The following is a 13100-nucleotide window of genomic DNA, read 5'->3' on the forward strand; positions in this document are numbered from 1 at the left end:
GCATGATAACCACATACAAACACGCAGCCTTTCCCTCTCCATGCGTGCGTACACAGCGCAGACATACAGGAAGACAGACACACTGAGGGGGATAAAACAAATCCTGGTACAGTTAACCCCCTTTACAACCCCGGACATACCCCTGACTGTGAGAGAGCCTCAACAACTGAGGAACACAACCCCGGGGGGTACTTTTGATGTCTACCCCGTTTCACTTCTTGGGAGGTGGGGGTGGCTCCTCTGAAAGGGTTCAAAACAGTGTGCGTTTCCATTCTCTTCCTCAAAGTCGTTTTCAAAGCCTGTTGAATTCATCAGCAACAATAGCTGCGAGGCTGTTTGATTGTTGTTAAGTCCTTCAGATAAAATATCAAACAACAGACCGAGAGGAGGTTGCGGGGGGAGCGCTTCCCCTTGGATTTGGCGTGTGCTATCCGAGGTGCGCCGCTTCACTGTCTCCATGTGATATCAGGGCCCCCTGTTGGGTTCATCCGTGTTGGGGCCGTGGCCCGCTGTAGGGAGGGGCCAGACGATAGGCTAGCAAGCTAGCTGGATGATCCTGGGCAGGCTGTGATCAGACAAAAGCTGGACGGGGTGCAGCATGATGGGGGTGGCTGAGGCTAGGGTTGGCTAATCCTCATGAGCCACATGAGCCAATAGCCCTTCTGCCCAATCTCTCTGCTCTCTTTTTACCGTCTCTTTCTCACTCGGTCGCTCCTCCACTTTTTCTCCAGCCACACTTCCATAAAACGGGAGCTTTCACCAGGGAGCAGCACTTTTTGAAGGAATTCAACATGTTTCAACCACAGGGAACCAGGTCTAAATTAAGTTCTGGGGTAATTAGTTTAGCCCCCTAAAAGCCCTGGGAAGGTAGTATTTTCTGAGAGTTCAGGTCCTCTGGGGTTGGAGCTTGAAGCGATAAAAAATGTTTGATTGGTCGAGCACTCGGAGCGTTTTAGCCGGCCTGAGACTGACTGTGCGATCACACAGTAAAAATAAAAAAAATAAAATGTTTGCTTACTTTCAGAAATACAGCAGGAATTATCGGTTACTGTCTGTAAACGCCACGTTCAGACTGGGACAGACGGATGAGAAAAAGCGAGAGCAGAAGTGGTCAGTCGAGTGAATGAATAGAGGCTGTGTGTCCAGAATCATTACTACATATTATTTAGTACACCAGGAAGAGTTTCAGTGGATCCCCGTATACAGTAGTTTGTAAGGAAAGCTGCAATCAGTAGTGGAAGTCAAAATTCGATTTTAAACTGAAGGAGGGAGCAGAGTTATTGACTGTGGCAACATTTTAACGCACAAACAAACACACTCAGCCCTCCACACCTCTGCACCACGCTGCGGGGAAGATTTTGTGTGAATGGTCGGTGGACTAATTTGCATCATCTTCAGGGCTCTTCAAGACCCGAAACGTAGACGACAGTGTAAAATTATGATATTATTTTATGCCATGTTATACCCCTAATTAAAGATTGTGAATTATTATGTAGTTTTAGTTTGCATTATTCTCCTGAATTAGAAGAAGCTGATAACTATTGCATTAGTTAAACTGATTTGCATTACATTAAATTGCTGACTTGTTGTGAATGAATGATATTGTTTTATGATGCATTATATTGCTGAGTTATAAGAAATACTGTTCGCAGAAGGTTATTGTCTAATTTGTCTGAGTAGAAGAGAACAGAGTGTGCTGGAGTTTTCTGCCCCATTTCAGCAGGAGCAGATAAACAGGGAGCCAAGGTCGTAGCTTAGGCGCTGTGTGAGAGAGAGCATGTGAATGTTTAGGCTTTTTATGATAAGGTGGAGGCACCAGAGGTTATAAAAGTTTGAGCAATGCTCCACCATTTTTGAGATTTTGAGGCTGTCTGCATCAGTGTCCATCTCCCACGTGTGTGATCATTAAATCATCGTTTGACTCAACCCGGCCGGACCAGTGTTGTTATTGTGGTTTTTTCTCTTGTCTCCATCCCCAATATTTTGAACCTTAACAGCTTGGGGGCTCGTCCTGTGGTATTGGGGTGGAATTTAAAAGTTTGGACGGTCCGAGGTTGTCGAACGGACAGGCACGAGCCAGTGGTCTGATGTGAGTGGACAAAAGCCGGCTTATCTAAAGGTAAGGCACTACCTGTTGAATTATTTCCAAAATGTGCCAAATTGGATATGACTAAATTAAAGTCTACTCACTGAAATTACTGGTAGAGTGTCTGTTTTGATTTTGATGAGAATCACCGTGTGTTATGCAGTTAAAGTTGCTTAAGAATGTTTAATGAAGTTGAAGAAATATGAAAGTAATAATGTTGGGTTTGAGTCCCTGGATATTGAGCTGAAGGCTCAGGTAGTTTGGTAGGGAAATTAGGACAGAAACTGTTCCAGAAGTAACAGATACTGTTTAATAGTTTTACAAATTAGGACAGAAACTGTTCCCAGAAGTAACAGAGACTGTTTAATTGGTCGTAAAAAAGTTATCTTTCTTCGGTGGGACCCGTTATGGTAAAATTTTTCAAAATCGGTTAGGTTAAAATTATTATAGGACGGCACTGGAAGATGCTAAGAAGCACATAGCCCGGAGGTTACGCTCCCTCCTGGCCGTGGACGCGCGGTCTTGACCTGTCGGCGAACAGGGGTAGTTCAGTTTTGGTTTAACTGTGGGGTACAGGGCATCCCGAAATAAGCTAGGAGTTACCGAGACTCCTCATCGTTTAAAACGGTGTCATGTGCTTGTTTGGACAAAGTTAAATTGAGTTAGGGATTTAGAAGTTAGGTCAGAAACTGTTCCCAGAAGTAACAGATACTGTTTAATTGATTACAAAAAAGTGAAGCTTTCTTCGGTTGGACCCGTTATGATAAATTTGTCGAAATTGTTTAGGTTCTTTAGAAATCAGGCCATAGGCTGTTCTGGAGGAAACAGATACTGGTTAATTGATTACAAAAAAGTGAAGCTTTCTTCGGTTGGACCCGTTAACTTAAATTTGTCGAAATTTGTTAGGTGCTGAATCTGTCAGGCCTGTCAGTAATTGTAAATATAAGACGTCTTTGTAATATAAAATAGAAGAGTTTTGTCTGAGCTTTGTGTGACCCTGTGTGTGACGACAGCGCACTGCAGCGCTGCGAGCTATTTTTAGACGGTGTGTGAACATGCAAATGAGCTGTGACGCGCACAGAGGACTTTGCTTCCTGTTTAGCGTGTTTTTGAGTTTTATAATTTTGATTTGCAAACAATGATACATGCCTGTAAGTAAAACGCTGATTTTGCTGATTATGATACTACAAATAAGGTGTTGAATGACTAGGGTGTGAATGATGTTGGAGTTTAAAGCGGAAACTCAGAGAGGAGTGTGTTGGGAGACTGGCATGTAGTCTGCAGTGCAAAGGTGGGCGTCTTGCCTGCTAGTCTATTTAACAGTAATGAAAATGATATTAAATAAATCTCTCAGTGTGTTGATACAGGTGGCTATGGGGCTGGACCAACTGCCCCCACAAGCACGGCGGCCGAAGCAAAATTATAGTAATGGACACAAAATCAGCAAGAATCAGCAGCTGTGGAAAAGACAGCAGCTAGCAGAGAATTAAAGGAGAAATTAAGAGAAGTTTTACACATAAAATTGCGGCCAACAGACTTGTGGAGGTTGGGAAGGCGCCTGGAGCATCACAACAAGAAGGTGAAACAAAAACACACACAAGCAGAGAAATGTGAGAGAGAGGCACGTGCTAGAGAAATGCCTCGTTTGAGAAAAAACGTTAAATTAGCCCATGTACAAACGCACATACACGCAATGAAGAAACAGCTTACACCCATGAACACGTGAAGATTTTCCAGCAAGTTTAAAGCAGTGAAACTTAACATACACCCGCCGTTACACAATAAAGTTTATCCACTACTAACAAATAAACCCTCTGGGTTGCAGGACAACAACTTAACTTCAAAAAAAAAAAAAAAAAAATCACAACCAGTGATAACACGACAAATTTAGTGGTTAATAAAAGTCAAATTGTGACATGTTTTCTTCTGATTGATTAATACAAGTGATTACTGAATGAAAGAAAATTCCATTTTTGTGCTTTAAACATGATCTTAAGAATTTTAACATGTACCTGTGTTGTCCTGTCAGCTTGGTGAGTTATGAGAGGATTATATGGTGAGAAAAAAAAAAAAAAAAAAAAAAGGGGGAGAGAAGGCTGACACAGGGCCTGGTCCCGTTGTTTTTCCCCTCTCTGAGTAACACAGCCAATACAACATGATTTTCCTGTTCGTTTGTTTTTGTTTTGTTTTGTTTTTTCTCTTTATGCTTGATTACAGGCTGCTTTGTCGGCCCGGAAAAGCCGAGGCTGACCCTGGACTCCTGCTCTCCCCTCTACCATCTTTGCTCTCTCCTCTACCATCTTTGATGTGACCCTGACTAAATGCTAAAGCAGCTGAACCCGCAACAACAACTTGAAAATGTCAACAGTGCTGCAGGAAAATGATCTCATGCAGCAGAGACGGAGAGCGGTAATCCAAGGCCCGTTTCACTACACGGGGAGATTTCTGTCAGCGTCTTTTCTTTCTGAGAAGATTGAGAAAGGCCCGGCTCCCACCACCGATTCTGACCACCTTATATAAAGGAACTATTGAGAGCATCCTGAGCAGCTATATCACTGTCTGGTTCGGGAACAGCACCATGCCGGACAGACAAGCACTACAGAGGGTTGCGCAATCAGCTGAGCGCACCATCCGCTCCGAGCACCCTGACCTGCACTCAATCTACAGCAGGCGGTGCTGGACCAAGGCCAGGAAGATGGTGAAGGACCTCAGCCATCCCAACAACAGACTGTTCTCTCTGTTGCTGTGTACGTGACAAATAAACATCTGGATTTGGAAAACGAGGCACTCGCAAAGCCACCAGCATTGTGCCTGATTGGACACACCCCTCTCACACACTCTTTACATTCTTGCCATATGGAAAAAGACAGCTTCAGCTGACAGAGCTGTGACGAGACGCCCATTAAGCCCAGATGAAAAGTGAGGCCGAGCAAAACCACGCTGACCTTAACCACTCTGCATTAAAACTGTGCAGGACAGTGACGGACCAACAATGACCATCGGGCAGCAAAAAGGGCGTGCCAGGGACAGGAGGAGTAACTGAGGTCACCTCAGAATGGACAAAACACCAGGAGAAAATAAGCTGAAGGCACAGGTGTCGGGGCTCGGCCAGGAGCTGACCTCTGAGAAGAGCCGAACAGCAGAGCCGCAAAAGGCCGTGGAGCAAAGCAAGGAAAACATCAATGGACTTAAATCTAATTTCTACGGAAAAGACTCTGAGGTTTCTGCCCTCAATAAGACCTCGAGGCATCAGAGCAGAAACTGAGCATGGCCCAGGAGGAGCTAGCTGAAAATCGAACCCATCAGGCTTGGAGTCCTAGACACCGGATTTGAAATCAGGCCGGAGCATCCTGGAGCTAGATGAGCAGTGTGATTTGTCCGGTCTGCTATGGAGCGAACGTTAGGGGGATGGCTTCCTGTCGCCTCTGCCGTCCTCCGATCGCTCAGCGTCCTGGGCTGCCCAGCTCTGGACTGAACGCTCGGGCCGAGACACCCAAACAACCATGGACTCCATTCCCGTGGAATGGGACCACGACTACGACCTCAGCCGTGGGCTTGAGAGTGCAAGAAGGGATCCCAGAGAGCCTTGAGGCCTGTGTAAAACTAACAGAACAAAGATTGAGGTCTTCCACTGGGGAGGTGGAAGCTGCAGACTCTCCTATACACCTTCTGGATGTCAGCCGTTCCACCTGCAAACAAACGGACAGCAGTCGTACTTCTGCAAGCAACAAACGGACATCCAGACAATTGAGCTGCGTATCAAAACCCTGAAGGAAGACCGAAGCAAAAGGGTCAAGTTAAGGAGGAGCGAAATAAGGAGAAGATGCTGGACACTGGAGAAAAGGACTGCCTCAATTGGGGCCAGAACCAGTATGGACAGAACTCTGAGCAGCAGCACCAATGGATGCAAACAGACTGAAAAGGAGGAGGGCAGGACCCAGGGCACGCTTCAGGCCGTGGTTTACCCAGAACACTACAACAGGAAAGTGATGAACACAAACACCCACACAAACACACACATCTACATGCACCGACTCAGAGTGAAAAGAAACATACATATGAACATATGCACTCGTTGATTGAGGGAGGAATGACACACATACACACACAAATTAAAATGTTGATTCAATGAACTGAGAAGTGATCCACACACACACACACACGCTGATGCAATGAAGAATGCTTTACTAACAAATGCTGCACACAAACATCCAAATACGGAGTTGGTTACAACAGCAAGAACTGATTGATTATTTATTGCTTAAATGTATTTCATGCCACGCAGAGGGCATTTGTGTAGATTTAGAGGACATGGTCTGAAGCACTTTGATAATGAAAACAATGTCTGTGCGTGATGTCTGTTTATGGCTCAAAGCCTCCACTGAATTGTTTACTGTGCTTCACACAGTCTAACAAGGAGCAGTGGTACAGAGCGAAAATGATGAATGAATGGTGTGAGTTTTATTTCGAAGAGATTATGAAAAGGTTGTGTTGATTCAACTTAGTTGTTTACGTTTTTGCCAAGGTAAAGAGTTGGTGTGTAACTAGTGTCCACTATTGAGTCAAGTAAATCCAACATGTTTTGTTGGTGCAAAAAGGAGTTTTGGTTGATCTTTGGGTTTTGTTTGACACTAGGTTGATTCTATCAGTGAGGTTTGGATTGTTCTCTTTCTCTAAGAGAGAGAAAGATGGTTTGAACTTTGGACATGTTTGCAATGGGCCCCAGTATCTGTTATTATATGAGTGTTTAATTGGTTACGTCTGTGTTTGCTTTTGTTACAGTGCACTGAGATAAGAACATCTGAGAGGTGTGATCCACCGGTGGTGATATTTTGGTATTTTGTGAGTTCCTGATTTAATAAATCAGCTCTTTAATCCAGGCCTGAGAGATTGAACTTTAAAGCGCTATAAAATATTCTTATTGAAAACAGTCGCAAAGTATTTTTTCTCCATGATTATAATGAGCTTGGGAGAAAATTGACTTATATGGGACACTGATCCTGAAGCCTAAAAGGATTGCAGCGAGTCAATCCAGTCCAAAGAAGGAAAAACAAACAAGGAGCTGTTTCCTTTAAAATGATGACGTCATCTTGCTGGTGATGGAGCCTCGAATAGGCTGCGCGTGAGACTCCATTATCAGCAACTTTTGGTATGAATGTGTGTGGATGTATGCATATGACTGACGACTAAAAGTCATAGACTGACGACTAAAAGTTTAACTGACTTGATACTGAGACAAAAACGGTGCTGACTTTAGGATTATTGAATGTCCACAGACAATTCACCCAGCCTGTAAAAGATGGGTGGATGTTTTGTTTTGCTTTGTTTTGTCTGCAAGAACAGAAGAATGACAGAGACTAAAGAGCTGTAGCTTCACAGCAGTGTGAACTGCAGACTGAACCCTTTGGTTGCTAATTTTGAGCTACTGATGTTTGCATTAAGGAAATTGTGTTTTAGTAGCTGTGTTTTAATTAAGGTATCACATTATATTGTTGGGAATATTAAATGCTAAAGTGAAGAAAAGGTTTGATCCCACTCATGACTGAGCATGTTATTATTAACCATAGTGGGTCACTATAGAGAGTCAATTAATTTTAGAAAAAAAAAAAAACAAACAAACAAACAAAAAACCCTCCACCGAGGTCTATGAATAAGAGGGGAATGATAGACAGCCACACTCAAAATGGAGATATGTAATGATAAACACTGGTCCCCGTCTTTTGGGCGCTCTCTTGAAGTAGTCAACAATTTAAAAGTAAGATAAAATAACAGGGGCATGTGCTGAGGGGTGGTGCTGCACAAGAACAAGAGTAAAATAAAGAAAATATTGTTTTTAGAAGTGCAAATTAAAATGTACCATTACACTCAGAGGATCAATATGAAGCTTAATATTTGTTAATTTTGAATGAAGTACATGACTGGTGACTGTTCTGTCCTGAGCTTTTGTTTTTACAGCACCCGCTTGATCACACCAACAGTTTCTCGCCACCGAAGAGGGGTACTTGAAAAAAATAAAGAACGGGGAGGAATATCATCAAAACTGGAAACAGGTAATCCCCAAAGGGGGTGATAATGCCATAACTTTCACTATGGTCAAATTCTCAAAATTTGACCCTCAAAAATTCTTCAAACATTTAGACACAAAGTGGAGATTTAGATAAATATAATGTCGTAAACCACATAAGCATGAAGTATTTGATTCAATAAGATGGTGAAGTAACAAGCAGCAAAAGGTTGATCATGTTAATGGTGTTTATTCAAGGGTGCAGAGGAGATTATTATTATTAAAGACAACAAATGAAATAACGAAAAGTAGAAGTGGAAAAATTTGCGTTAACGGTAATAAAATCAAAAAAAAAAAGAAATACTAACTAAAATTGTACTGAATGTTCACAAAACTAACTAAAATTAACTGGATTTATAGCAAAATGTGTTTGGTTGCATTGATGTGTGCGTGCCCTGCTGTAGTGAAATTAAGGTAGTACGTTAGTCGAGTCGTCTGTGTTGCTGCTCCGTTCACGCGCAGAATCAGGTCAGGCAAAGTCGGGAGACAGCGCCAGAATAGAATTGAGGATGATTTTAATATGACTGTTTTATAGACATAACAAGAGTCTTGTAGTGGAGAGGGACGTAATGTCCTCCTGAGACCCAGAGAATAAGAAAAAACAGGGAGAAAATATTTTCGTTTTTTCTTTTTTCTTTTTTTTCTTTTTTCTTTTAAATGAATCAAGTGTTATTAAAATAACAATCTCATAAGATGAAGATCAGGGACCAACCCAGAAGTCACTGACACTTCACTAACTGTAAACTATTGGTTTAGGAATAAGTGATGGCACTGAACTTTCTATTTCACAAAAGTCAATTTATTTAGGATATCTGAGTAAGTACTGATTTTATTTGGAGACACAAAGGAACATTTGGCACTTCCCTCATCTCACATCTGTTTCATTGTTGTACCCAATCATTCTACAACTGAAATGCCTTGGACTGCTAACCATTTCAGGCAAGTGGAGTGAACCATATTTTGCTAGACTCTCATCAGATGGGGGCTTCCTTTTATTGATCTTTGGAGAGAAGTCTTCATTACTGGTATTATTCAGGTCTTGTTCACATGTTTGTCCCAGGTTTCTCAGCCAAGAGGAGCTTAAACCCCAGATACTGTGAGTTCTTTTCACACGTTGAGATCACTGATAACTCTCAGCAACGACGTGATCTCGTAGAAACAATTAGGTGTTATGGATTCAACTATAATTGCGACACTTATTTTTTTACTTTACTGGAAAACATTTCTGCATTTTACCCATATTTTATTTTTAACTCAAAATCAAAATTCCAGATTCTACTACAGGTTGGTTTTGCACCAGATAGGACGACAGATTTCAGGTGGCCCTGTGTCTTTCTCTATTACATCTGCCACTGCATCTCGATAATCTTTGTGTGGCTTTTAGTGGGTCCTGACCCTCTCATATTTTGAAAAATCTATGTTTGAATCTCCCTTAATAATTGTGTTAAGAATTCTCTCCGCCTTTGTCAAAAGTTGGGTATTAGGAAAAAGTGAAATAAATATAAATATAAAGTCCCAATGTGTAGAGCACACATTAATAAATTAGTCATGTTCCCTGTGAAAGTAAATGAGCCTAATTCTTAAAGACCCCTGAAATTATTTACTAGATGTTTATTTTTTGAATAAAATAAAAATCTGAGTTTAACAAAACATTTTAATTGTAAATATCAAGCTTACCTTTCTTTCTTCCATAAAATGTGCTTGTGGGCACGCCAGCCATTTTGAAAAGGTGGGAAAAACAATTGGCAAGGCCACACCCCCACATATGGGATATAATTTTAAAGGTTCTGTTGTCCTCTCTAAGAAACATCAGGACTTAGAGGAGTGGCAAGTAGAGTATGAGAGCTACAAGCAAAAAACTAAATGTGTACTACAGTGCGCAAAAATGAATTACTGGGTCATCAGGGGGTCTTGAGGGACATTTATAAAACAAAAATCCCACAAACTTTAAAAGTGCACTTGAAAAGGTCACACAAGAAGGTTAACCTAGCTTACCTAGAAGACCTCATCAGGGGGAGCACGCTCCCCCTCGTTGAAGAGCTCACCCACTTAACTCGCATCCCAAGAAAATAGCTAACCCCAGATAAGGCAGCGTGATGTATCCCGAGATAACAGGACTGAGACATCTAAATAAAGGTGTGAAACAATCGCCTTCAAAAGGTTATCAATTGACTTCAACCAAAATTAGGAACACTCGGTGCGGCAAGAGTTAATAGTTATTAGTCTCAACACCCAAGGATAATTAGAAGAGCATGACTGATATGATGCAACTGAGATTTTGTTACACTTAACTTTTGCAAAACACAAATAGAACTAAATTGAAACTAAGGATTTTCAGAAAATAAAAACTAGACTAAACTAGCAAAGAATTGGTAAAAACTAATTACAACTGGCAAAAAATTGAAAATCTGGAGTCGAAACTAAATAAAAGATAAAACCTAATGAAAATGGCGAAACGTTTAAAACTCTGGTGCAGAGATTGGCAAATCTGACCAGGAACGTTATAAAATGGATTGTCAGAACAGTCAGCGTTAAAGCCACTTTTGACAGTCCATACTAGGATGGCATTGGACATCTTGGGGGTGGAAGGGGGGTTGGTGTGACCAAGGTGTGGTTTGGCTTGTCGTATGTATATTTGAGATCATATGGCTCTGGATGGACCAGTTACCAGGGCATGGAAGGAGGACAGACTCATTAAAGGAGGAGAAGGCATTTCCTGGGATTGGAGATCCTCTGGGTGAGTGGTTGATTAAAAGCATGCATAAAATAGAAGTTATCTGTTGTTATTGATTGGTAATAGATTGATAATTGGCCTCATTTACAGCTGTATTGACTTGTTGTGGACATAGTCGACTTCAGGTTTAAACACTCTCATTAACAGGTTGAAAATAGTGATATTAAAGGAAGAGTATGCAGCGCCACCCTGTCAGACGCCAGTGATGGTGGAGCTCACTGATGAATCAGGTGAGCTGGATTCATGGCTGATTCAAAACTAAGATCCCCCTGCTGTGGTCAGTAAGGGGAGAAAAGGGGGAAATAAAATCAAGAATTAAAGAGGCATTTATAAACGTTTAGGTGTCAAGTGAAACGGGACAAAAGGGGGTGTTATACTGTTATTTTCAATGTCAGCATTATTATTGTATGAGAATCATGCAACAAGCATTGCATCGATGATCATTTATTGAAGTTTTTGACCTTATACTAACATCTGTGTTCCTGTGATTGTTATAACCTCTGATGAATCTTCTATTTACAGGTGTTAGGATAATGATATAATTTTTCATTGCAAGTGTAACCATGATCATTTTTATACATATTGCAACTTGTTGCTCATTGTAGAGTTGTGCTCAAGTTAATAAGGGTTAAAAGCTACAGTCAGCGCGAATGTCTGACTGATCTATTGAGGGGAAAGGCTTCGAGCATAGAAGGCCGCACGCGCTTACAAAACACTGATATCATGTTATTCTTTGTGATCTTTGCTTCAATTATGTCTTTAAGGTTAGTTTAATTAGTGGCAGTTAATTAAACGAGATTCATTAAAATATTAAATACCTGAGTCAGAACGTTACACGCAGATCACCTTAAGAGTCTGGGAAACTTTGTAGCTGCCTAACTTTTTTGAATGTTCTAGCTCCGTTGATTTGACACATTGGAATGTGTCAAAAAAGGGGGGGAAGGTTGAGCTTTAACATCAAACAAGGATTATTTGAACATTTTATAACTTCATTTGTGTCTTTAATAATTTAGGAATGGTAAAGCTTAAGCTAATAGCGGTCCGAGAAGACGGACCTTTTAGAGAATCAGTGAAAAAGCATAAACTATCACTTTCATGTTTAATCATTACTCATTGAAATGAACTGAATAGCGTTTAGAAGATTTGTTAATTTTTTGTCTTTTGTTAAAAAGAGGGGTTTCAATAATTTTCAGACACACCTTGCAAATGTGCTTATAACGAGTTGGCACTCGGCCTTTTGAAGGTCAGAAGCTTCGTTCGGCGTGACTGTCCGGACTGATAAAGTGTAAGAAATGCCTTGAGTGCGGAGGGCTAAATGCAAACACTGCTTACACACACATAAGATATGATTAGAATAAGTCCCTGGGACATTCTGAATGTTTTAGACCAATTCTGAATCACTAGAAGGTCAGTAGATAATAACATTAGATTATTAGGGTTAGGAAGAGAGGTGTTTTGGTTTTCTGTCTCTTACAGAGCAAGGAACAGACACCAGACGAGGTCACTGAGATGCGAGGATCCTCCGTAGCAGAGTCAGACACAGTGACTGCCGAGACATCAACTGGGTCCAGGGGTCATGGCGTTTGGGCTCCAGCTAGTCACCACAAAAGGATGGATCCCATAAACACAGCAATAACCATGAAGGGGTTGGCGGAAATCCGGGAACACCAGACCAACGAAGTTCGAGAGGCTTTTGGGCAAAAAGGGGACACCTTCCTGTTCCTTTTTCTGGAGAATACACAGATCGTTGTTTGAAATCGGAGCAGAATAATCCCCTGATCTGTGTTACGACTGAAGGGTTGTCTAACCCCTAAGGTTGAGGAATTAAGAGCAGAGGATCACCCAACTGGACGACACTGGTAGCTGCAGCAATAAAATAAAGGTTAAGAGCTCTTCGGACAGAGGTTCTAGTCTACGTCTGAATGGTATCAGGGAACACCAAATAAAGCTGTGGGAGAACAGGGGAGTGTCATCTGGACCTGCTATCCTTGTAGTAATAGTTTGTCTTGCACCTGACTTGCGCAAACACAGAGGTCATCTTACATATGGTTTGCCCCTCAGGGGGACAAAGGACCTCGGGAGTGAGAAGAGATGAACCCGGCCACACTGGGCTACAGGGTGTTTGTGAGGTCATTATTCTAATGACCTCATCAGGGGGAATTGTAAAATTATGATATTATTTTATGCCATGTTATACCCCTAATTAAAGATTGTGA

At 41.6% G+C, this 13100-nt stretch overlaps 1 protein-coding gene across 3 annotated transcripts in view; it reads right to left on the reverse strand.

Moving 5' to 3' along the window:
- ttll7 (tubulin tyrosine ligase-like family, member 7) overlaps positions 1-13100 on the reverse strand; it is a 98460-nt gene that overhangs the window by 7945 nt on the left and 77415 nt on the right. The gene's annotated exons all lie outside the window — the stretch shown is intronic.

The sequence above is a fragment of the Copadichromis virginalis genome, linkage group LG15 (genome assembly GCF_057382275.1).
Source record: "Copadichromis virginalis isolate Kocher_CV1m ecotype Utaka linkage group LG15, C_Virginalis_male_GT1.1, whole genome shotgun sequence".
Taxonomy (NCBI): Eukaryota; Metazoa; Chordata; class Actinopteri; order Cichliformes; family Cichlidae; genus Copadichromis; species Copadichromis virginalis.